Source organism: Macaca fascicularis, chromosome X (genome assembly GCF_037993035.2).
Source record: "Macaca fascicularis isolate 582-1 chromosome X, T2T-MFA8v1.1".
Taxonomy (NCBI): Eukaryota; Metazoa; Chordata; class Mammalia; order Primates; family Cercopithecidae; genus Macaca; species Macaca fascicularis.
The window spans coordinates 135,243,719-135,269,422 of NC_088395.1; the positions used below are offsets into that span (position 1 = coordinate 135,243,719).

At 39.6% G+C, this 25,704-nt stretch overlaps 1 long non-coding RNA gene across 1 annotated transcript in view; it reads right to left on the minus strand.

The window, feature by feature from the left end:
• Positions 1-998: 998 nt before the first annotated feature.
• Positions 999-25,704, minus strand: part of LOC141409381 (uncharacterized) — a 124,499-nt gene continuing 99,793 nt past the window's right edge. Inside the window, exon 3 of the long non-coding RNA XR_012429859.1 lies at positions 999-4,435. This is a non-coding gene — a long non-coding RNA (uncharacterized lncRNA). The remainder of the gene's footprint in view (positions 4,436-25,704) is intronic.

Below are 25,704 nucleotides of genomic sequence, written 5' to 3' on the forward strand. Positions count from 1 at the left end.
TTAAATCGGTATTTTGTAGCAATATCTGTACTCCTATGTTTATTGCAGCATTATTGACAATAGTCAAGGTACGGAAACAACCCAAGTGTCCATTGGTAGAGGAATGGATAAAGAAAATTTCGTGTGTATTATGTGTGTGTGTGTAAGTAACAGAATATTAGTCAACCTCAACAAAGAAGAAAAATGTGTCATTTGTGACAATTTGGATGACTCTGGAGGACATTATGCTAAGTGATGTAAGTCAAACACAGAAAGACAAACATTGTATGGTCTCACTAATATGTCTAAAAAAGTTGAACTCACAGAAGCAGAGAGTAGAATGGTTGTTGCCAAATGCTGGGGGCAGGAGTGAGGGGAGGGAACAGGGAGATGTTAGTCAATGGGTACAAACTTTCAGTTATAAGACAAATAAGTTCTGAAGATCTAATGTAATGTATGGTGACTACATTTAAATTTGCTAAGACAGTAGATCTTAAGTACTCTCACCACAAAAAAAGATAATTCTGAGCACAATGTATATGCATACCAAATCATCATGTTGCACTTAAATTTATGTAATTTTTAAGTGTCAATTATACCTCAATCAAGAGGAAGAAAAACAAATTATCTGAAAAGAAAATAAATTAAAAATTTTAAAGTACACATTATACTCGATTGATATGAACCTGCCCCCCTCCAAAACAAATTAATTTATAGCAACAAAAAGAATATTAGAGTTTTTCTGGGGCTGAGAGGTAGAAAATTAACTAGGAAGAGGCAATTGACTTTTGGGGTGATGAAAGTGTTCTATAGCATGATTGTGATGATGGGTACATAGGTTTACGAATTCTTCAGAACTCATTAAATATACACTTAAAATGTGTGCATTTTATTGCATGTAAATTATACCTCAATAAAGTTTAAAGTAAAAACTAAGTGCAGCTGAGGAAGTATAGATGCTAAGCTCACCCTATTTGATAAATTTTGGCTAAGAAACAGAATATGGGATTGAAGGATTATTTTTGTTGTGTTTTATATTAAGAAGGCAACTTGAGATTAATTAAAAACTGATGAGAAAGGAGGGAGAGATTGAAGATATATATTTTTTTAACTTTAATTTTAATTTTTTATTCTACTTTAAGTTCTAGGGTACATGTGCAAAATATGCAGGTTTGTTACATATGTAGTAGCCTTCTATAGTACCGCCATCTTTTACAGCAATCCAGATATCATGCTTCCCTAATAGATGGGAGTACCTTATAATCAGAAGTGTTAAGGTTTGAAAATAATTGCAAGGATATATATTTTTTCAACTAGAAATTTCAAGCAGGTCAGAAGTTTGTCTCTGGGCAGCATATGTGAAATACTGTACCTTCTAGCAAACTTTGATCAATTACCTAGGATCAATTACTGCCTGGAAGTGGAGAGGCACCCAACCTTTCCCTGCTTTTGATACGACTGTCTTTTGGTTAACTAATGTTAGCTACCAACTTCTCCCTATACTTGTATAGATGTTTGAGGCAAAATTTCAGACTTGCATTAAATATTTTTTAACTCTCAAGTAAGATTTACTCCATTTTAAGTGTTATTTTTCCAGTTTGTATTTAAAACTTTTGTACACTTTACCAACCAACTTTTGGATTGATTTGAATGCTGGGAAGTTTATGTTGGTTACTCAGAACAGACTCCTTTTCTAACTGTATTTTAATTATCATTATCTATATATGGGAAATGTCCCAAGTAAGATCTGCAATAAAATAGAAGCTACCCGTGTCAAAACCCAAAAATCTGATTCAAATGTTGGAGGCTTTAGATGCTTTGGCATTATCAATGAGGTAAAGGATTCAGGAGAGAAAAGGGCTCTAAATACTAGGTGCATTTTCATAAATTGCTGTCATGGCATTGCCCTTGGTATCTTAAACATAAGAGAGTGGAGCAAAACAAACACCACAGAGGTCTTTTTAACAAATGAAATAAAATGGCAGATATATTTTCAAAGAGACTTTATCACATCTATCCTAAATTCTGTCCTCAAAGTTAGAGGCAACAGTTCTCATACTCTTACTCCAGCAAACTTCTCCCTGTGGCTTCTAGTAAATAAAAACATGTATATATCATTTGTTATCACAGGAAAATAGGTTACTCATGTCCTATTAATAGAGTAAGTTCCTTTTCTTAGTAGAAATAATGGAGATACACTACAACATCTTGATCTTCTTTCCTGATCCCTTTGATGCCTTGTAATACATATAACTGAGGTAGCTAGCCAAGGTCAGGGGCTCAACCTATGGCCGGGTTTAAGAGCTCAAACTATGACAAGGATTAGAGGTCAGCCTATGATCAGGATTAGGACCTCAGCCTCTGGCCAATAATAGGGCTCTACCTGTGACCAGGGTTTGAGTTTTTTTCTGGGATTAAGGCTAGGCTCAGGCTGAGACTATACATAGGGTTAAAGCTTATGACCTGGGTTCCATCTGTAGCTGGGGAGCAGAGTTAAGCCACCAGACCCAAATTAGAAGGGACCCACTACCTTGGTTCTATTACCACAGGGTTTTGACCAGCTGAGTTAACCAACCAGAGTCTGCTTTGGAAGCATGTATGGGAGAGCACCCAGAGAGATACCACTTGTGGGTCCTTCAACCACTGCTGACAATTAGCTGAGAAAGTCATTTCCTCTCACCATGCTTCCCATTACCCATTCTTCCAAGTGTGGAACATGATCATTATTTCTCACCATGGGACAAGGAGCTAGGGTGAGAGGAAGGCAAGGAAGGGGAAATGAGCTTTGAATTAACATTTGCTGTTGTTTTCTCTCTTGTCCTACTAACCTCTGTCTCTCACTGAAAACAAAGCCAAGCTTCCAATTTTATCCCTCCAGGCATCAGTTTCTTTCTGTCGCTCTTACCCATAATTTGAGTACTTACTGGTTTTTTGAAACTGAATATTTCCATTGGCCCCTATACTAGACTATCCTAATTGATTCATTTCTCTCTATCTGTTGTTTGCATCCCTTCTTGACACACCTCCCTATGTGAACACTTCTATGTGTATATACACAATTTGCAATCAGAAGTATTAAGATTTGAAAATATTTGCAATATCTAGACTTCTAACTAGCAATTTCATAAAAGCCAAGAAGTACACACACTGCTCTTTCAGGATGTCTTAGTTTTGTTTGTTTGTTTGTTTGTTTGTTTGTTTGTTTTGCTGCTATAACAGAATACCACAAACTGGGTATTTTATAATGAACACAAATGTATTGGCTCATGGTTCTGGAAAGTCCAATATAAAGGTGCCAGTTTCTGGTGAGGGCCTTCTTGCTGCATAATAACATGGCAGAAGGTATCACATGGTGCAAGGGCCAAAAAAGAGAAAGAGATCAAGGAGGAGCAAACTCATTCCTGTGATAACAATAGCAAACCCACTCCTGTGATAATGACATTAGTTCATTCATGAAGAAGAAGCCATCATGACTTAAACACCTCTTAAATGTCACATATCCCAATACTGTCACAATGACAATTAAATTTCAACATGAATTTTGGAGGGGACAAACATTTAAATCATAGTACCCCTTAAAAATGAATTTAGTAAACAACATCTTTATGCAGAGTAATGACTGTACTTGACACTAAAGGGAGAGAGGATACGGACAATTTGGCTTTATCCAATAGTTTTATGGGGTGCTCTGCCTAGCTTCCAGGCAACAGACTGCCCCTGGTGCCAAATCCCAGAATCCCAGAAGCTCCAGGGAATAAAAATTAGCTACAGAAAAGCTTAATTTTAGTACTGGAGAAGTAACTCAAAGTGGACATAATAGGTCAAAAGGAGTATTTAGGTAACAAAGAATACTGATGATGTTGATGATAATAATGATGATGATAATGGTGATGGTGTTGGTGATGATGATGATTTTAAATCATTTAGATTTTAGATCAGGATAATATTATTTGAAATCATTTTTTCTCCTAGTAGTCCAGTCTGTACCCCAATGACCACCACTCCCTTCCCAATTCCATCAGTTCCACAATTTTGTGTTCATTGCCTCGGGGAGGGATATGACTGAACAAAAGCAGAAATAAAAGAGTTGATCAGTTTAGGTGTCCAAAAAATTAACTTCCAAGGGCACTAGGGAGGACAGAGAGTAAAGTGAACATGTTATTGAGGAGGATAGGAGAAAAAGAGAAACTTTGAAACTATAGGCATAACTGGAACCCAGCAAGAGGGTCTTTGCAAATTGCCTCCTGGCAAAAGCCTTGGGGAAAGAAGAAGGAAATAAATTTCTGTGCCTGTTTATGACCAGGAAGGAGCAGAATGATTTCCAAATCCTCAAGTGAAGCATGGAAGTATCAAAGAGAACCATTAGAGCTGAAGGGGACAGGTGGAGGGATATCAAAGGTGCAACTTACCTAGTAGATGACATTAAGGATCAGATGGCTCACCAGTGCATACAACCCTAAGGAAAGGAGAGATCCTTGAACAGAATGATACTGAGTTTGAACATCCTATGAGTTTAGGAACCCAAGCAGAAGTTGAACTATAGAAACCTAAATTTGTGGACTGAGACTTAAACCAGCCATTCCACTATGTAAAAGAAGATTATGTCCTGAAGTAAGGAAACTTTCATGGGTTCCTTAAATTTAGCTGAAAGCTGCTTTTGGAGGGGGTATTATTAAATGGTATCAACTCCAAAAAATGGTATAACACAGTTGGTTAGGAAAACAGAGGGCCTGAAATGGCACCTCACAGGTGCACATAATATCAACATCTAACTGCAGGTAAAAATTAGTCTCAAAAAAAAATAGACAGTAATTAAATGAGGATCATGATGCCTGTGGATGGCACAACTTTCCCCAGGAGAAGCTATCTGTCAAAATTTAGCTATATATATATGGAGGTGACATCATATACTTGTACAGTGTAACTAATTTTCTTGTCAAACATTTGATCTTAAAACATACGGTAGTATTTAACTTACATTTCTAGACACACAGAAGTACATACACACACACAGACACACACACACACATCATAATGCTTAAAATGAAAGCCTCCAGGTGAATACAAATATTCTCTCCTCCACTTCTTAGCTTATGCTTCCACTTCCTAGGTATGCTTTTAAACTGTTAAATGGAATATTAACCACATATGACTTTAGATTACATGTTTGTCTAAGACTTCCTCACCTAACTCTTCAACGGATGTTGTCCAATGATGGACTGCCCGCTGCCATCACTCTCCCACCTCATACCTGCTTCTAAGCTTTCTTGAGTTTTCTGTCACTTCCAGCTCAGAAGTGATTCAAGGTCCACCTCCTCTGAGCCATCTCCAGTTTCTAATTTATACTTTACATTTCCTTATTTCTGATTCCCAGCCACTTTGTTATTCTTTTTCCACTGTCAATTTGTTAATCTTCCCCCCACTAAACTACCAGCACTAGGCATTGTGTGGTTCATAAGTTTCCTTCATTGGTTTCATATATATATATAATTATTTCCTAACCTACGAAGTTTAATCTAAGGAGGCAGCACAGTATAATGACAATGACAAAATGCACTGGACTTGAAGTGTTTACACTCCAAAATCTTAAGTTTGAATCTCTTTCTGCCACTTACTAGCTGGGTGCATTTTGACAAGTCATTTCGCAGCTCTCAAGTTTTAGTTTCCTCATTAATAAATTTGAGGGCTGAATTAGATAAAGGTACTGCAAACTGGAGATTGTATGGTGAGCTGGGCACTCTGATATGCTTTGTTTGGTCTGGACAGTGTTTAAATATTTTTAATGATTTTAGATGGAGAATACACACTCTACTTCTCCAAAGTCCTGCTCCCTAATGCCTTCCACTCACAAGCTACACTTATGGGCATTTGTATTTAGGGCCACAAGATTAAGTACTTTGTAAGTAACATTCATTCAACTCCAATGGCACTTTATATCTTTTACATTTTTTTGTTCTTCTAACAGATACCTCCCACTCCACATCTCCTGGCCATAGTAACATTTCAGTAAAGCAAATTCTCTGTGTCCTGCACTGTGGTTTGAACAATAAAGGTTAAGAAATTGAAGAAGATAAAGTCCGAACAAGAAGGAATAAAGATTCATTGAAAGAGCTAGGAATCAAATTTGGTTTTAACAGGCAATATTTGGGACTTCAGATGTCTCTCTGGTCATGATGCACAAAGAATGTGCCCCATCCACATGTGATCCACAACCCTCTTCATCCTCTTGCCTCTCCCAGACCCCCAGTCACTCTACAAGATGCAGGCCATCCCAGGATACCCTCTACTATTCCAACACTCTCTGGCCATCTGAGGCTGGAAACAACAAAGAGTACCATCCAGGTTTCAATCCCTTCAAAGAGAAAGGCTTTAAAATGTTCATAAAAGCAACTCAGCAGGCTTCTTGGACATCAAATCTCTTACAAAACAACATTTTGATGTGTTAAATGTAAATCAAGTGGAAGCACATGCATTCAACAGGGCCTGAAATGTGCCTAGGCTTAAAAATAAAGGAAAACATCTCAGTGCACTAACTGGGGACATTCGGCAGCTGCAAAATTTTGGAGGGTAAATGGTTTTTGATATTCCATAAAACTCAACTATGATGAGGCATCTGGAGGCTACCAGCTCCCATCCTTTTTCTGCCTTGTCACTCTAGCTCAATCCAACTATAATACCAAGATATTAACCAGTAATAAAATGGAGAATGCTATTATCTTATTCCACTTAGGAATATCATGTATCAAATGACCATCTGTGGGCTTTAGATAAAAGACAGTATCTATGTCCTTGGAGAAAAATAAAATCCAGTGTTGGAGGCTTGCACCCAATTTTCAGGCTGCCTTATATCTGATAGTAGACCCTCCAGTAGAGCTGGGAAGATGTAATTCTCTTTCCTAGCAAGTTTCTAATTTGGTGGGAATGAAATTCCTGCTTTCAGGGAAATCCCTACCCAGACAGTAAGACAGAAGTAACATCTAAAGCATATTCAATAGGAAGGTCACAAGAATTAAGCTCCTGACATTGGTATTGACAAAAGAAAACATAACCACTATTTAGACTGTCCCGAGATTCATATTCTTTGCTACTTAGTATAATATATTTCATGGGTGCTAAAAATAAGATAGTAATAATAATATTACTCCAACCAATAATAATATCTTCCATTTATCAGTGCTCTTGTGTTATAGGAACTGAACAAGACATTTTATATCCATTTATATATGTTTTTATTTAGTCTACCCAACAACCCTGCAAGGTAGGTATTAATAGTCCCATTGGGAAGATATGGAAGATGAATCTCTGATAACAGGACTACATGCAGTCTATACACATTTAGATGCTTTTTGGCCATGCATGCTTCTGTCTAATGCTGTACTTTTGTTCTCTTCCTCCTCTGACACCATTAGATAAAGACTGTGTTCTTCCCCTACACTGTCTTCCCTTACTGATAAAAACTCATGTTTCTTACTCAGCAGAAAACCAAGCACTGCACTGTGAACATCATGGGTATACAACCCATATTGGTAACTAAATGACTGACTTTGTTATTCTGGTTTGATTCTGTTAGAGCCACACTTAAGCAGCAATACTCGTGCCTAGGTGTTTTATGGAGTTTTGCATGACCTAGTGCTCTTGGTTTTTATGTGCATGCCTCCTATTCACAGCACTGAGTCATGAGTCCGTGGTGGTCTTGGCTAGGAGGCAAATCTGAGAGACAGACAACCATGTTGTACAGTGATTATTCCCCTCTACTCTGATGATGAGGGCTTTCTCGCAGGGTCAGGCTCATCACTCCTGGTTGGCTCCTTCTTTTTCAGGGAAGTCTTTCCTCAGGAGGTTCCTGAGGCTTACATGTTCCACCAGTTCATTGTGTCCAGTGAACCTTAATCCCAGTTTATGCTCAAGTTGGGTGGGACTGATGGATGGTTTCTATGTGTAGAAATGTCATGGACCCAACCACAGCACTGTAAGCCAGAGAGCAAGTTCAGAACTAGGAGACCAAGTCAGGCTGTGGCAACTTGCCAGTCTATAGGTACAACCATGGCCAAACCTAGCAAATTCTGGCTTACCAAAGCTAAAAGAAAGATTCAAGTCTGCAGTCACAGGCTGAAGCCAAGGACTTATCTTGGTAGAAAGTGTCACCAGAGGTTCTTGACCATCACAACCCAGAGAATGATTATTTAACCAATGAAACTCGAAAATTCCATAAAAGATGGCGATTTAAAAATATTCAATCCTTATCACTCTTTATTCATATGAATTCTTTCAAAGAAACTCAGTATTTCTAATAAAATTGAGAAGATGGTTGGCATACTGCTTACTGAGTACAGGCTCTCATGCTAGGCAGCCCTGGGTTCAAATCCCACTTCCATTTACCCTACCTTGTGACCTTGGACTAGTTTCTTTGTTTCTCCATGCCTCAGTATTTTTTTTTCTTTTTGCCATCTGTAAAATGGGGGTAAAAACAGTACCTACCTCTTGGTACTGTTGCAATGATTAAATAAATGAATACATGAGAAGTTTATGCAACAGTACCTGGTAAATGCTCAGTAAATGTTGGATTATTGTTTCAGTAGATGAACTCTGAGTGGCTCTGACTGAAGGAGATGTGGGGTAGGCACCCCAAGGCCCACCCCATCACTTAGCACACTTTGGAAATCATTGCTATGGTACAATATTCCACCCACTCCAAGAATCTCCTCTACAACATCTATACACTGCTTAACACTGTCTGTGATGGAGACCCTGTTACCAGCTCTAATTATTCCAAACATCAAAGTCTTCTCTTATATTGACTCAAAATGTACTACACAGTGGAGTGGGAGATGCCACTGATTCAAGAAGCAAAACAAAAACAGTACAGAACAAAAACAAGTTGTCCTTTAGTCAGACAGACATAGACTCCTATCTCTGCAACTTCTTAGTTATGTAATCTTGGAGAAGTTACTTAACCTCTCTGAGTGAGTTTTCTCTCATCTGAAAAACAGGGATAATAATCTAAGGAATAGGGTTGCTGCTATGGACTGAACTGTGTGCCCCCCAAAATTAATATGTTGAAGTCTTAATCCCCAGTTTCTGTTTATGGAGATAGGAACTTTAGGAGGTAATTAAGGTAAAGTGAGAGCATAAAGGCAGGGCCCAATCTGATATAACTATAGCCTTATAAAAAGATGAAAACTCTCTCTCCCGCTTCCCCTTTCCATACACAGGCATCAAGAAAAGGCCATGTGACCACACAGCTAGAAGGCAGCCATCTGCAAGCTAAGAAGAGTGCCATCACCAGGAACCAAGTAGGCTGGTACCTTAATCTTGGGCTTCCTAGCCTCCAGAACTGTGAGAAAATAAATTTCAGTTGTTTAAGCCACCCAGTCAATAGTATTTTGTTATGTCATCCTGAGCAGACTATTACAGTTGCTGTAAGGATTAAATGAGACAATATGTGTTAAGTGCCTGGTACAAAGGCAGAATTCAAAAAGTCAAATTATTTTTATTCGTAATTCTTTGCTCTGACTTGAATGGTTATGGAGAGCAAATAAAATCCTTCTACCACGTGAATTTGGTCAGATAATTAAAAACAGATGGCATAGAGAACTCACCACAGCAGTTTGCCAGACATATCCAGTATTTGTCTCTAAATTTAGACTCATTAAGTGTGCCTGTTTCCATGACTACACTGTAAGCTCCCTGAGGGCAGAAACCGTGTGTTAGTCCTTTCTGTAGTTCAATTGCCTAGAATTCTATAGACGCTAGGTGTAAACATTGGGTGGACGTATGAATCAACATACAGCCATAACCTATTAGTGGGCATTTGGAAGTCTCCTGGTCACTTGCTTCTCATATGCAAAAGTTTGAGGATGATTTGCATTTATCCCAGGCTCTTTAGCTGACAGCAAGCTTACTCCTCCTCAGCCACAGAGAACATTGTGGCACTGACTGGAAAACACCCAGCAGCAATTGCCAGGAGCTTTTTGCAACTGAGCTTATGAGCTTCCTACACATGGAGGCCCCAAATTTGCAACTTTTCACATTCATTGGGAGACTTAACTTGCTCCTACTCAGAACATTTTCTCTGTCAAAAGAGGTAATTACAAACAATGATAAAAGGACTATGCTGGTTCAATGTTAACTTTGCTAGGCAGGCCTCGTCAGATTTATTATCTTAATCCATTACTTTGAGTGAAATGACCACAACTGTTTTTCACAGAACCATGTCAGAGCTGATGGGTGCATATTAGAAGTAACTGTACTAAATAATTTTCTAAATCTTTTAGAAGAACAGAAGTCCAATGGGACATTTATTTGTGCATGTGTGTAGTTAAATTACTCTTCTTTGTATGAAGTAGAGTCAGGTTTGGAATGGTAGGCAATGAAGTTGTAGCCAAATGGACTTAGTAATATAACACGAATCCTTTAATAATAGAACTTGTTACTAAAAAGCAGACATTTCACAACATCTCAGAAAAATTTCCCCAGAATACAAGAGGCAGAAGGGAAAGAAGGAGGTAGAAGAAGGAGAGGGAGAGAGAGAAGCAGAGGAAGGGAAGAAGAAGCTGAGGGAGAGAGAGAAGCAGAGGAAGGGAAGAAGGACAGAGGGAGAGAGAATTCACTATCATTAGCACAGCAACAGCAATTTGATGAGAAGAGCTGTCCATTGCTAGAAGAAATAGGATGGGAATATGAATGTTTTCTCTAACAGTAAGGAGTTGATTTTCCCAGACCCAAATTCTTCTGCCCAGTTCCCCATATAATCTATAACAAATGTGGAATTATGATGATAAGATAAAAAGCAGGAGTAATAGTTGGCATTTATCAAATGCTTACTATAGACCAAGAACTTTACAAAAGTTAGCTCATTTAATCCTCTCAATATCCTTGTGAAATGTATATTACCATTTCCAATTTACAGACAGGGAAACTGAGGCTCAGAGAGGTTATGTGAAGGGTCTAAAGCAGCAGTCCCCAACTTTTTTGGTACCAGAAGGCAGTTTTTCCATGGATAGCAGTGGGGGTGGGGAGGTGGTTTCAGGATGAAACTGTTCCTCCTCAGATCATCAGGCATTAGTTAGATTCTCATAAGGAGCACACAACCTAGATCTCTCGCATGCGCAGTTCACAATAGGGTTTGAGCTCCTGGTCCTACGAGAATCTAATGCCACAGCTGATCTGACAGGAGACAGAGCTCAGGTGGTAATACTCACTGGCCCACAGCTCACCTCCTGCTGTGCAGCCTGGTTCCTAACAGGCCACAGTCTGGACCAGTACAGTTGCAGCCCGGCGGTTGGGAGCCCCTGGTCTAAAGTCAAATGGCTTAGGAGCAAAGCCCTGATTTTGCCCATATTTGACAGACTAAAGAGAGGCGCTATATATATTGCCTCTCACTTCATCTACTGATCAGGCTGAGGCCAGGAATAGTTTTTGTCTGTCTTCCTCCAATTGTCAGTGATTTTACAAACTCTAATCATATGTGTTCTTTGCCTTTAAAAAGATACAGCCTCTTCAGTCTGGAATCTGTTTTCATAAGGCTCGGCCTAAACCTTTGACCATTTCCACTAAATGTGTAGGGGTGTGGACCTGAATGGGTGGGTGGTATGTGTGAGAGGAAGGGGTGAAAGAGAAGGGGAACATTGTAGGGGAAAGCAAGGCTGTTCAGAGGCTGGCTTGGAAGCATAGCTTTGTCGCTGCATGTTGCACAACACTTTTCCTTCTGCTACACAACCTTCTCTTGTACAGACCCCCAACCCCCAGGGTCTGCAATAGTGAAAGCAGAGGATGAAATGGCCTGGGAGCACCTGCTGCCTGCTCCACCGGATGGGAGATTGGGATTTAGGGCGGAATCTGAGGCTCCTTGGAGCCTTCCCAGGTAAGAGCCCTCCCTTCCAAAGATAGCTTGTTCCACTGAAGGAAGGGCGCTGGCTCCTCCTGCAGGCCTGTCCTGGGAATTACCGCGGTTTTCGTGTCTGCCTCTGTTCTCATCTGGGATGAAAGATCCACCCCAGGCAGTCATCCTCACCCTCCCAACTCAGGGCCCCCTCCAGAGGGGAAGAAAGAACCACTGAGGAAAGGGCCTGCCCTGCTTCTGCTCCTGGCCAATTACTCTGAGCCTAAGCAGCAACCCTGTTGGAGGAAGGTTTGATGAACTATTCATCACACTTCTAAATAATTCATTTCCCTTTGAGAGCAAGCAGCCCACAGGAGCTGTGAGGTTTTCTTAAGTTGACACCTTTTGAGAGATGAAAAATAAAGCAAAAGCCCCCTTTTAGAGAAACCACAGTTGCTTTATATGCCGTTTCCTGCATCTCTCTTCCGATGTTACAGGGCTCTTCTGTTCTGCCCCATTCCTTGGAATTGGTCTCCTATTGTTTTCTTTGCTTTTTGTTATTCGAACGACTCCACTTTGTAGGATCTGCTGTGCTGACCCTTCCAGCATTATTCTTGTCTTCCCTGGCCCTATGGGCTTCCAGTGTATAACAAGCCAACCAAATTGCCTTTAAATTGAAGGTAAGGGAGCAAGAGATGGGCACAAGCCTTTTTAGGGGACGGTTCGTTGTGTCAAATGAGATGCACCCAGAGCATTTCTGAGAGTTCAAGGTCTCCCCTTTGTTCTGACTTTGGCTTCCCTGACAGGGCTTACTATCTCTACTTGCCATTCTGCAAACATCTTCTCTCACCTTCCCTGATTTTTAACAAAACCTCCAAAGAGCTACCCTCTTGGCCTGCTAGGGCCAAACACATTGCATTGTGTGAGGCCTCTTTCACTCTATCCCCAGCCACCCATATACCACAGATACACACTTAATATGTGAGAAGCAAGCTACAGGGGATTGTGAGGTTGGAAGATCACAGGCTGTGACTAATTATCTTTTCTGGTATTAACCCTGCCTCCTCCTGCTCCCCATACAGCTCTGGATCTCTGACTGCACCTCAACAACAATGGTGCCCCTCCCCATCTGCCATACTCCAGAGGAGACTAAGCAGAGCATATCTGAGCAGGACTCCCATCCCCTCCACCCACATTGACCTTTGCCTAGTATATTTCTCATTTATCCTACCTGCACATCTTCTGGGAAACAGAATAGATTCAGAACCAGAGTTAATAAAAGGATTTGGGGGTGGGGGGAGGAATTAAAAGGACAAATGACCCTAGAGAGTTTGGCTTTCAACCTCACTCTGCTTTGACATAGCATCACATAAGAAAATGAAGACAATTAATAATTTCCCTTACTTAACAAGCAGAAATCCTCATTGATCAAGGTGAATGAGCAAGCACCTCGAGCTATACCTCCCTTTAAGCAGACATAATAAGGAAATGAAGATTTCTAAAATCTTTGTTTTTTGAAGCCAGTTGTTCTATTGCATTTCAAAAATGTTTCAATGTGCATGTATTTGTCAACAAGCTTCTTTTTTTAAAGAATTGCTTTAATTGGCAAAATGGTTGGTATAAAATTATTTTCATAAAACTAAAGATCTAAAACTGCTTTAGAATATAGGATACAGTGAGGTTTCCCAGGGCATAGAATGTGGCTTGGGGTATGCTACACACAGACCTAGAAAGTTCCAGACATTGGAAGTCTACAGCACCTCAATGCTACAATTACACTTCAGTTTCAAGATAAAGATATGATTTCACAACAGCACAAAAGGATAAATAGAGGTTTAACTAATAAAAACAGTCCCTGCAATGGTTAATTTTGTTTCCATCTGATTGGAACATGATGTACCCAGATATTTGGTCAAGCATTACTCTGGGTATGTCGGAAGGTATTTCTGGATGAGATTAACATGGGAATTGGTAGATTAAGTAAAGCAGATGGCCCTCCCCAATGTGGATGACCATATCCAAGCCTGACTAGAACAAAAAGGCTGATCCTTCTGTGAGTAAGAGAGGATTCCTCTTCCTCCTGTCTGACTGCCTTTAATGTGGGACATTAGTTTTTTCCAGCCTTCTGACTGAAACTGAAACATTATCTCTTCCTGGGTCTCCAGCCTCCTGGCTTTCATACTAGAATTTACATCATTGGTTCTCCTGGGCATCCAGCTTGCCAGCTGCAGATCTTGGGGTTTGTCAGCCTCCATAATCACATGAACCAAATCTTTATTTTATTTATGTATATATTTATCCTATTGGTTCCATGGGATAGAAACATCCCTGGGGAGGCCTCAGGGAGCTTTCAATCATGGCAGAAGGTGAAAAGGTAGCAGACATGTCACATGGTGAAAGCAGGCAGAAGAGAAGAATAAAACTGGATCTTCATCTCTCACCTTATACAAAATCAACTCAAGATGGATCAAATACTTAAATTTAAGACCTGAAACCATAAAAATTCTAGAAGATAACATCAGGAAAACTCTTCTAGACATTGGCTTAGGCAAAGAGTTCATGACCAAGAATCCAAAAGCAAATGGAACAAAAATAAAGATAACTAGATGGGACATAAACTAAAAAGCTTCTGCACAGCAAAAGAAATAATCAGCAGAGTAAACAGACAACCCATAGAGTGGGAGAAAATTTTTGTAAACTATGCATCTGACAAAGGACTAGTATCCAGAATTTACAAGGAACCCAAACAAATCAGCAAGAAAAAAATAATCTTATCAAAAAGTCGGCTAAGGAAATACATAAAAACATAATTATCAAAAGAACATATATAAATGGCCAACAAGCATATGGAAAAATGCTCAACATCAATAATTATCAGGGAAATGCAAATCAAAACCACAATTTGATAGCATCTTACTCCCGCAAGAATGACCATAATTTAAAAATAAAAAAATCATAGATGTTGGTGTGGATGTGGTGAAAAGGGAACACTTTTACGCTGCTGGTGGGAATGTAAACCAGTATAACCACTATGGAAAACAGTATGGAGATTCCTTTATTATTATTATTATTATACTTTAAGTTCTAGGGTACATGTGCACAATGTGCAGGTTTGTTACAAAGTGTTTTTGTTGTTGTTATTGTTTGTTTTTGTTTTGTTTTGAGATGGAGTCAGTCTCTCTCTTTCACCAGGCTAGAGTGGCACAATCGCAGCTCACTGCAACATCTGCCTCCCAGATTCCAGCAATTCTCCTGCCTCAGCCTCCCGAGAAGTTGGGACTACAGGCATGTGCCACCACACCTGGCTAATTTTTGTATTTTTTTTTTAGTAGAGATGGGTTTCACCATGTTAGCCAGGATGGTCTCAATCTCTTCACCTCGTGATCCGCCTGCCTCTGCCTCCCAAAGTGCTGGGATTACAGGCGTGAGCCACCACGCCCGGCCTCAGTATGGAGATTCCTTAAAGAACTAAAAGTAGGAGTACCATTTGATCCAGCAATCCCACTACTGGGTATCTACCCAGAGGAAAATAAGTCATCATATGAAAAAGACACTTGCACATGCATGTTTATAGCAGCAAAATTCACAATTGCAAAAATATGGAACCAGCCCAGCACGGTGGCTCACGCCTGTAATCCCAGTACTTTGGGAGGCCAAGGCAGGTGTATCACCTGAGGTCAGGAGTTCAAGACCAGCCTGACCAACATGGAGAAACCCCATCTCTACTAAAAATACAAAATTAGCCAGGTATGGTGGTTCATGCCTGTAATCCCAGCCACTTGGGAGGCTGAGGCAGGAGAACTGCTTGAACCCAGGAGGCAGAGGATGCGGTGAGCCGAGATCACACCATTGCACTCCAACCTGGGCAACAAGAGTGAAACTCTGTCTCAAAAACAAAATATACATATATGGAACCAGCCTAAATGTCCATCCACCAATGAGGGAATAAAGGCAATTATATATATATATACACACACATACACATATATATCTACATATCTACATTATGTATACACACACACACATATATATATGTACATATATATATACACACACACACACACTGTGGAATACTACTCAGCCAGAAAAATGTACAAAATAATGGATGCAGCAACCAGGGTGGAGTTGGAGATCATTATTTTAAGTGAAGTCACTCAGAAATGGAAAATCAAACATTGTATGTTCTCACTTATAAGGGGGCACTAAGCTATGAGGATACAAAGGCATAAGAATGATACAGTGGACTTTGAGGACTCTGTGCAGGGGAGGATGGGAGAGGGATGAGAGATAAAAGACTACACATTGGGTACAGTGTACACTGCTCAGGTGATGGGTGCACCAAAATCTCAGAAATCACCACTAAATAACTTATCCATGTAACCAAACACCACCTGTTCCCCAAAATCTATTGAAATAATTTTAAAAACTAAAAATGGGCTAAATATCTGAATAGATGTTTCTGAAAAGAAGACATACAAATGAAAAACAGGTATATGAAAAGGTGCTCAGCATCAAAGATCATCAGAGAAATGCAAATCAAAACTACAATGAGATATCATCTCACCCTAGTTAAAATGGCTGATATCCAAAGGACAGGCAATAACAAATGCCAGCGAGGATGTGGAAAAAAGGAAACCCTTGCACCCTGTTGGTGGGAATGTAAATTAGTACAACCATTATGGAGAATAGTTTGGAGGTTTCTCAAAAAAGTAAAAGTAGAGCTACCATAAAATCCAGCAATCTCACTCCTAGGTATATACCCAAAAGAAAGGAAATCAGTATATTGAAGAGATATTTGCACTGCCATGTTTACTGTAGCACAATTTACGATAGCTAATATTTGGAAACAACCTAAGCATCCATCAACAGATGAATGCATAAAGAAAATGTGGTACATATACACAATGGAGTACTATTCAGCCACAAAAAGGGAATGAGATTCTGTCACTTGCAACAACACAGGTAGAATTGGAGGTCTTTATGCTAAGTGAAATAAGCCTGGAACAGAATGACAAATATTGTATGTTCTCACTTATTTGTGGGATCTAAAAATAAAAACAATTGAACTTATGGAAATAGAGACTAGAAGAATGGTAACCAGAGGCTGGGAAGGGAAGTGGGGATTGTTAATGAGTATAAAGAAAAATTGTTGGAAAGACTAAATAAGACCTAGTATTTGCTAGCACAACAAGGTGACTATAGTAAAAAATAATTTAATTGTACATTTTAAAATAAGTAAAATAATATAATTGGCCAGGTGCAGTGACTCACTCCTGTAATCCCAACACTTTGGGAGGCCGAGGTGGGCACATCACCTGAGGTCAGGAGTTTGAGACCAGCCTAGTCAACATGGTGAAACCCCATCTCTACTAAAAATACAAAAAATTAACCAGGCATGCTGGTGTGTGCCTGTAGTCCCAGCTACTCTGGAGGCTGAGGCAGGAGAATCACTTGAACCCAGGAGGCAGAGGTTGCAGTGAGCCGAGACCCCACACCACTGCACTCAAGCCTGGGTGACAGAGGGAGACTCCATCTCAAAGAAAAAAAAGTAAACTAGTATAATTAGATTTTAACACAAAGGATAAATGGTTGATGTGATGGATACCCCATTTACACTGATGTGATTATTATATTACACATTGCATGCCTGTATCAAAATATCTCACCTAACCCACAAGTATATATACCAACTATGTACCCACAAAAATTAAAAATAAAAATTAATTTAAGAAAGACATACAAATGGTCAAAAAGTATGTTTAAAAATGCTCGAGACCATCCTGGACAACATAGTGGGACCTCATCTCTACAAAAAATAAAAATATTGGCCCAGCATGCATAATCAAGCAGGTTTTATCCCTGTGATAAAAGGTTGGTTCAACATACACAATTCAATAAATATGACTCATCACATAAACAGAACTAAAGACAAAACTCACTTTATTATCTCAATAGATGCAGAAAAGGCTTTCAGTAAAATTTAGCACATTTTCATGTTGAAAATTCTTTTTTTTTTTTTTTTTTGAAATGGAGTATCACTCTGTCACCCAGGCTGGAGTGCAGTGGCGCGATCTTGGCTCACTACAACCTCCGCTCCCAAGTTCAAGCGATTCTCCTGCCTCAGCCTCCCAAGTAGCTGGGATTACAGGTGCCCGTCACCACACCCAGCTAATTTTTTGTATTTTTAGTAGAGATGGGGTTTCACTATGTTGGCCAGGCTGATCTTGAACTCCTGACCTCAGGCAATTCACCCACCTTGGCCTCCCAAAGTGCTGGGATTACAGGCATGAGCCACTGCGCCCGGCTGGAAATTCTTAAACTAGGGATTGAAAGAACATACCTCAAAATAATAAGAGCTATCTATGACAAACCCACAGCCAACACCATACTAAATGGGCAAAAGCTAGAAGCATTCCCCTTGAAAACCGGCACAAGACAAGGATGCCCTCTCTCGACATCCCTATTCAACAGTGTATTGCAAGTCCTGGCCAAAGCAATCAAGCAAGAGAAAGAAAGAAAGGGCATCTATATAGGAAGAGAGGAAGTCATACCATCCCTGTTTGTAGACAACATGATTCTATATCTAGAAAACCCTGTAGTCTCATCCCAAAAGCTACTTCAGCTGATAACTTTAGCAAAGTCTCAGGAGACAAAAATCAATGTACAAAAATAACTGGCATTCTTATACAACAACAATAGTCAAGCTGAGAGCCAAATCAGGAATGAACTTCCATTCACAACTGCCACAAAAAAGAATAAAATGCATAGGAATACAACTAAGCAGGGGGGTGAAAGATCTCTACAATAAGAATAACAAAACACTGCTCAAAGAAATCAGACATGACACAAACAAATGGAAAAACATTCCATGCTCATGGATAGGAAGAATCAATATCATTATAATGGCCATACCACCTAAAGCAATTTATAGATACAATGCTATCTCTATCAAACTACCAGTAACATTCTTCACAGAACTATAAAAAACATTTTAAAACTCATATGGAACCAAAAAAGAGCCAGACTAGCCATGGCAATTCTAAGCAAAAAGAATAAATCTGGAGGCATCAGACTATCAAACTTCAAATGGCAGTACAGGGCTACAGTAACCAAAACAGCATGGTGCCGGTACAAAGACACATAGACCCATGGAACAGAATAAAGAGCCCAGACATAAGGGCACACACCTACAACCATCTGATCTTTGACAAAGCTGATAAAAACAAGCAATGGGGAAAGAACTCCCAATTCCACAAATGGTGCTGGGATAACTGGCTAGCCATATGCAGAAGATTGAAACCGGACCCCTTCCTTACACAATATACACAAATCAACTCAAGATGAACTACAGACTTAAATTTAAAACCCAAAACTATAAAAACTCTGGAAGACAACGTAGGCAATGACATTATGGGCTTAGGAATAGGCAAAGATGTCATGGCAAAGTTGCCAAAAGCAATTGGAAGAAAAGCCAAAGTTGTTAAATGGGATCTAATTAAACTTTAGAGCTTCTGCACAGCAAAAGAAACTATCAACAGAGTGAACAGACAACCTACAGAAAGGGAAACAATTTTTGCAAACTATGGTTCTGACAAAGGCCTAATATCCAGCATCTATAAGGAACTTAAACAAATTTGCAAGAAAAAAAAACCAACCCCATTAAAAAATGGGCAAAGGACATAGACAGTTTTCAAAAGAAGATATACATGCAACCAACAAGCATATGAAAAAAGTTCAATATCACTGATCATCAGAGAAATGCACATCAAAACCACAACAAGATACCATCTCACACCAGTCAGAATGGATATTTCTAAGAAGTCAAAAAATAACAGATGCTGTCAAGGTTGCAGAGAAAAAGGAATGCTTGTACACTGTTGGTGGGAGTGTAAATTGGTTCCACCATTGTGGAAGACAGTATGGCAATTCCCCAAAGACCTAAAAACAGAACTACTATTTGACCCAGCAATCCCATTCGTGGGTATAAACCAAAGAAATGTAAATTATTCTATCATAAAGACACATGCGTGCATGTTTGTTATAGCACTATTCTCAATAGCAAAGACATGGAATCAACCTAAATGCCCACCAATGATAGACTGGATAAAGAAAATGTGGTACATTTACACCATGGAATACTCTGCAGCCATAAAAAGGACTGAGATTATTCTTTTTCAGGAACATGGATAGAGATAGAAGCCATTATCCTTAGCAGACTAATTCAGGAACAGAAAACTAAATACCGTATGTTCTCACTGATAAGCAGGAGCTAAATGATGAAAACACATGGACACATTGAGGGATTGAGGGAAACAACAGACACTGGGGCCTATCTGAGGGTGAAGGGTGAGAGGAAGGAGAGGATCAGGAAGCATAACCAATGGGCACCAGGCTTAATACCTGAGTGATTAAATAATCTGTACAAAAAAAACCCCGTAACACAAGTTTACATATATAACAAGCCTGCGCTTTTACACATGAACTTACAATAAAAGTTAAAAAAATTAGCCCAGTGTGGTGGCATGTGCCTGTAGTGCCAGCTACTCAAGAGGCTGATGTGGGAGGATCACTTGAGCCAGAGAGATAAAGCCTGCAGTGAGTCATGATCATGCCACTGCACTCCAACCTGAGCAACAGAATGAGATCCTGTCTCGAAAAAAAAAAAAAAAAAAATGCTGAACATGGCTAATCATCAGGGAAATGCAAATCAAAACTAAAATGAGATATCATCTTATACCAGTAAGAATGGCTATTAAAAAGACCAAAAAAAAAGATGTCTGTAAGAATGCAGAGAAAGAGTAATTACTTTTATTGACACATAATATTTGTACATATGGGGTACATTGGATATTTTGTTACATGCATAGAATATGTAGTGATCCAGTCAGGGCATTTAGGGTATCCATCACCTCAAGTATTGATCATTTCTATGTGTTGGAAATGTTTCAAGTCCTCTTTGCTAGCTATTTTGAAATATACAGTGTACTGTTAACTATAGTCATCCTGCTCTGCTATTAGAACTTATTCCTTCTATCTAACTGTATGTTTGTACCCATTAACCAACCTCTTCTCATTCCCCACCAAATATACGCACATCCTTCCCAGCTTCTAGTTTTTATCTTCCTACTCTCTACCTCCATTTGAGCAACAACTTTAGCTACCACATATGAGTGAGAACATGCAATACTTGTCTTCCTGTGCCTGGCTTACTTCATGTAACATAATGACCTCCAGTTTTATCTGTGTTGCTGGAAATGGCATTATTTCATTCTTTTTAATGGCTAAATAGTATCCCATTGATGTGGTTTGGCTGTGTCCCCATCCAAATCTCATCTTGAATTGTAACTCCCACAATTCCCACATGTCATGGAAGGGACCTGGTGGGAAGTGGTTGGATCATGGGTGTGCATCTTTCCCGTGCTGTTCTTGTGGTGGTGAGTGGATCTCATGAGATCTGATGGTTTTAAAAAGAGGGAGTTTCCCTGCACATGCTCTATTCCCTTGTCTGCCACCATGTGAGACATGCCTTTCACCTTCCACCATGACTGTGAAGCTTCCCCAGCCATGTGGAACTGTAAGCCCATTATACCACTTTCTTTTGTAAATTTCCCAGTCTCAGGTATGTCTTTATCAGCAGCATGGAAACAGATCAATACAGTAAATTGGTACCAGTAGAGTGGGGCATTGCTGTAAAGATACTCAAAAATGTGGAAGCAACTTTGGAACTGGGTAACAGGGAAGGGTTGGAACAATTTGAAGGACTCAGAAGAAGAGAGGAAAGTGGGGGAAAGTTTGGCACTTCCTAGAGACTTGTTGAATGGCTTTGACCAAAATGCTGACAGTGATATGGACAATAAAGTCCAGGCTGAGGTGGCCTCAGATAGAAATGAGGAACTTGTTGGGAACTGGAGCAAAGGTGACTCTTGTTATGTTTTAGCAAAGAGACTGGTGGCATTTTGCCCCTGCCTTAGAGATTTGTGGAACTTTGAACTTGAGGGAGATAATTTAGGGTATCTGGCAGAAGAAAATTCTAAGCAGCAAAGCATTCAAGATGTGACTTGGGTGCTGTTAAAGGCATTCAGTTTTATAAGGGAAGCAGAGTATAAAAGTTCAGAAAATTTGCAGCCTGACAATGTAATAGAAAAGAAAATTCCATTTTCTGAGGAGAAACTCAAGCTGGCTGCAGAAATTTGCATAAGTAATGAGGAACTGAATATAAATCCCCAAGACAATGGGGAAAATGTCTCCAGGATATGTCAGAGGTCTTCACAACAGCCCCTCCCATCCCAGGCCTGGAGGCCTAGGAGGAAAAAGTGGTTTCTTGGGCCAGGCCCAGGGTCCCCATGCTGTGTGAAGCCTAGAGGCTTGGTGCCCTGCATCCCAGCCTCTCCAACCATGGCGGAAAGGGGCTAATGTAGAGCTCAAGCCGTGGCTTCAGAGGGTGCAAGCCTCAAGTTTTGACAGCTTCCATGTAGTGTTGAGACTGCCAGTGAACAAAAGTCAAGAATTGGGGCTTGGGAACCTCTGCCCAGATTTCAGAAGATGTATGGAAATGCCTGGATGCCCAGGCAGAAGTTTGCTGCAAGTGTGGGGCTCTCATGGAGAACCTCTGCAAGGGCAGTGTAGAAGGGAAATGTGGGGTCAGAGCCCCCACACAGAGTCCCTACTGTGGCATCATTTTGTGGAGCTATGAGAAAAGGGCCGCTGTCTTCCAGACCCCAGAATGGTAGATCCACCAATAGCTTGCACCATGCACCTGGAAAAGCCACAGATATTCAATGCCAGCCCATGAAAGCAGCCAGGACAGGGGCTATACCCTGCAAAGCCACAGGGGCAGAGCTGCCCAAGGCTGTGGGAGCCCACCTCTTGCATCAGCATGACCTGGATGTGAGACATGAAGTCAAAGGGGATCATTTTGGAGCTTTAAGATTTGATGTCCTGCTGGATTTTGGACTTGCATTGGGCCTATGGCTCCTTTGTTTTGGCCAATTCCTCCCATTTGGAACAGCTACATTTACCCAATGCCTGTACCCCCATTGTGTCTAGGAAGTAACTAACTTCCTTTTGATTTTACAGGTGCATAGGCAGAAGGGACTTGCTTTGTCTCAGATGAGACTTTGTACTGTGGACTTTTGTGTTAATGCTGAAATGAGTTAAGACTTTGGGGGACTGTTGGGAAGGCATGATTGGTTTTGAAATGTGAGGACGTGAGATTTGGGAGGGGACAGGTGTGGAATGATGTGGTCTGGCTGTGTCCCCACCCAAATTTCATCTTGAATTGTAACTCCCACAATTCCCACGTGACATGGAAGGGACATGGTGGAAGGTGGTTGGATCATGGGGATGGGTCTTTCCCATGCTGCTCTTGTGGTGGTGAGTCGGGCTCACAAAAACTGACAGTTTTTAAAAAGGGGAGTTTCCATGCACAAGCTCTCTTCTCTTGTCTGCCACCATGTGAGACAGGCCTTTCACCTTCTGCCTTGATTGTGAGGTTTCTCCAGCCATGTGGAACTGTAAATATATTAAATCTCTTTTTCTTTTTGGTAAATTTCCGAGTCTCTGGTATGTCTTTTTCAGCAGTGTGGAAACAGACTAATACATCCATTGTGTATATATACCACATTTCTTTTATCTATTCATCCATTGATGAACACTTAGGTTGATTCCAGATCTTGGCTATTATGAATAGTCCTGCAATAAGCACGGAGGTGCAGATATCTTTTTGATATACTGATTTATTTCACTTTGGATAAATATCCAACAGTAAGATTGCTGGAGTATATAGTGTTCTATTTTTTGTTTTTTGAGAAACCTCCATACTGTTTTCCACAGTGGCTATACTAATTTAAATTCCCACCAACAGTGTTATAAGAGTTCCCTTTTCTCCACATCCTTGCCAGCATCTGTTATTTTCTGTCTTTTTAATTATAGCCATTCTAATTGCAGCAGGATGATATCTCATTGCATTGGGCTTTTTATTTGTATTTCCCTGATGATTAGCATTGTTGGGCATTTTTAATATACTTGTTAGCCATTTGTATGTCTTATTTTGAAAAATACCTATTCATGTTATTTGCCTACTTTATAATGGGGCTGTGTTTCTTTACTGTTCAGTTGTTTGAGTTCCTTGTATATTCTGGATATAAGTCCCTTGCCAGATGAATAGCTTGCAAATATTTTCTCCCATTCTACAGGCTGTCTTTTCAATTTGTTGTTTCCTTTGCTGTGCAGAAGCTTTTTAGTTTAATATAGTCTCATTTGTCTGTTTTTGTCTTGTTCCCTGTGTTTTGCTGTCCTAGCCATAAAATCCTTTCCTAGACCAATGTCCCAAAATGTTTCCCCTATGGTTTCTCCTAGTACTTTTATGGTTTGGGGTCTTACATTTAAGTATTTGATTTATCATCAGTTGATTTTGTATATGGTGAGAGGTCCAATTTATTTCCCCCACGTATAGGTATCCAATTTTCCCAGCACTATTTATTTTGGAGGGTGTTCTTTTTCCAATGTAAGTTCCTGGTACCTTTTATGAAAATCAATTCAGCTGCACATACATAAATTTATTTCTAGGTTCTCTATTATATTCCATTGATCTATCTGTCTGTTTTTATAACAATATCATGCATTTTGGGTTACTATAGACTTATAATATATTTTGAACTTATGTGTTGTGATGCCTCTAGCTTTGTCTTCTTGCTCAAGATTGCTTTGTCTATTTAAGCAGTTTTCATTCAGTAAGAATTTTAGGATTGTCTTTTATAGTTTTGTGAAAAAAAATGATATTTGCATTTCGATAGAGATTGCATTGAATCTGCAGATTTGGGTTAACATGGTCATCTTAATGTTAATTCTTCCAATCCATGAGCATGGGATATATTTCTAGTTGTTTATGTCTTATTAATTTCTTTCATCAGTGGTTTACAGTTTTCCTTAAAGAAGTTATTCACCTCTTTGGTAAATTTATTCCTAGGTATTTCTCTCTTTTTTTGTACATATTGTAAATGGGATTGTCTTCCTGATTTCTTTCTCAGCCAGTTCATTATTGGTATATAGAAACACTACTGGGTTTTTTTGTTGATTGTGTATCCTCATACTTCACTGAATTTATCAGATTTAAGACATTTTTGGTGGAGTCTTTAGGTTTTTCTAGATATAAGATTGTGTTATCTGCAAAAAGGGAAAACTTGATCTCCTCTTTTCCAATTTGAGTGCCTTTTATTTATTTCTCTTAACTGATTCCTTGGGCCACGGCTTCCAGTATTCTGTTGAACAGGAGTGGTGAAAGCAGGTATCCTTGTCTTAGAGGAAAGGGTTTCAGCTTTTCTCCATTCAGTATGATGTCAGTTGTATGCTTATCATATGTGACCTTTATTATTTTGACATCTGTGCCTTGTTTGTTAAGAGTTTTTATCATGAAAGTATGTTGAATTTCATCAAATGTTTTTTCTGCATCTACTGAGTTTTTCATGTTTTTTTGTCCTTCCTTCTCTTTGTGTGATGTATCATGTTTATTGAATTGCATATGTTAAACCTTTCTTGCAACCCTGGGATAAATCTCACTTGATCATGGTGTGTTATCTTTTTTATGTACTGTTGGATTAGGTTGACTAGTGCGTTCTTGAGGATTTTGGTATCTATGTTCATCAGGGATATTTGTAGTTTTATTATTTTGTTGTTGTTGCACCCTTGTCTTGTTTTGATATCAGGATAACGCTGGCCTTGTAAAGTGAGTTAGAAATAATTCACTCCTCTTCAAATTCTTGAAATATCTTGAGGAGAATTAGAGTTAGTTCCTTTTTGTTAAGTTCAATAGAATTCAGCAGTGAAGCCCTCTGGTCCTGGATTTTCTTCATTGGGAGACTTTTATTACAGATTTAATCTCATTACTGGTTATTGATCTTTTCAGG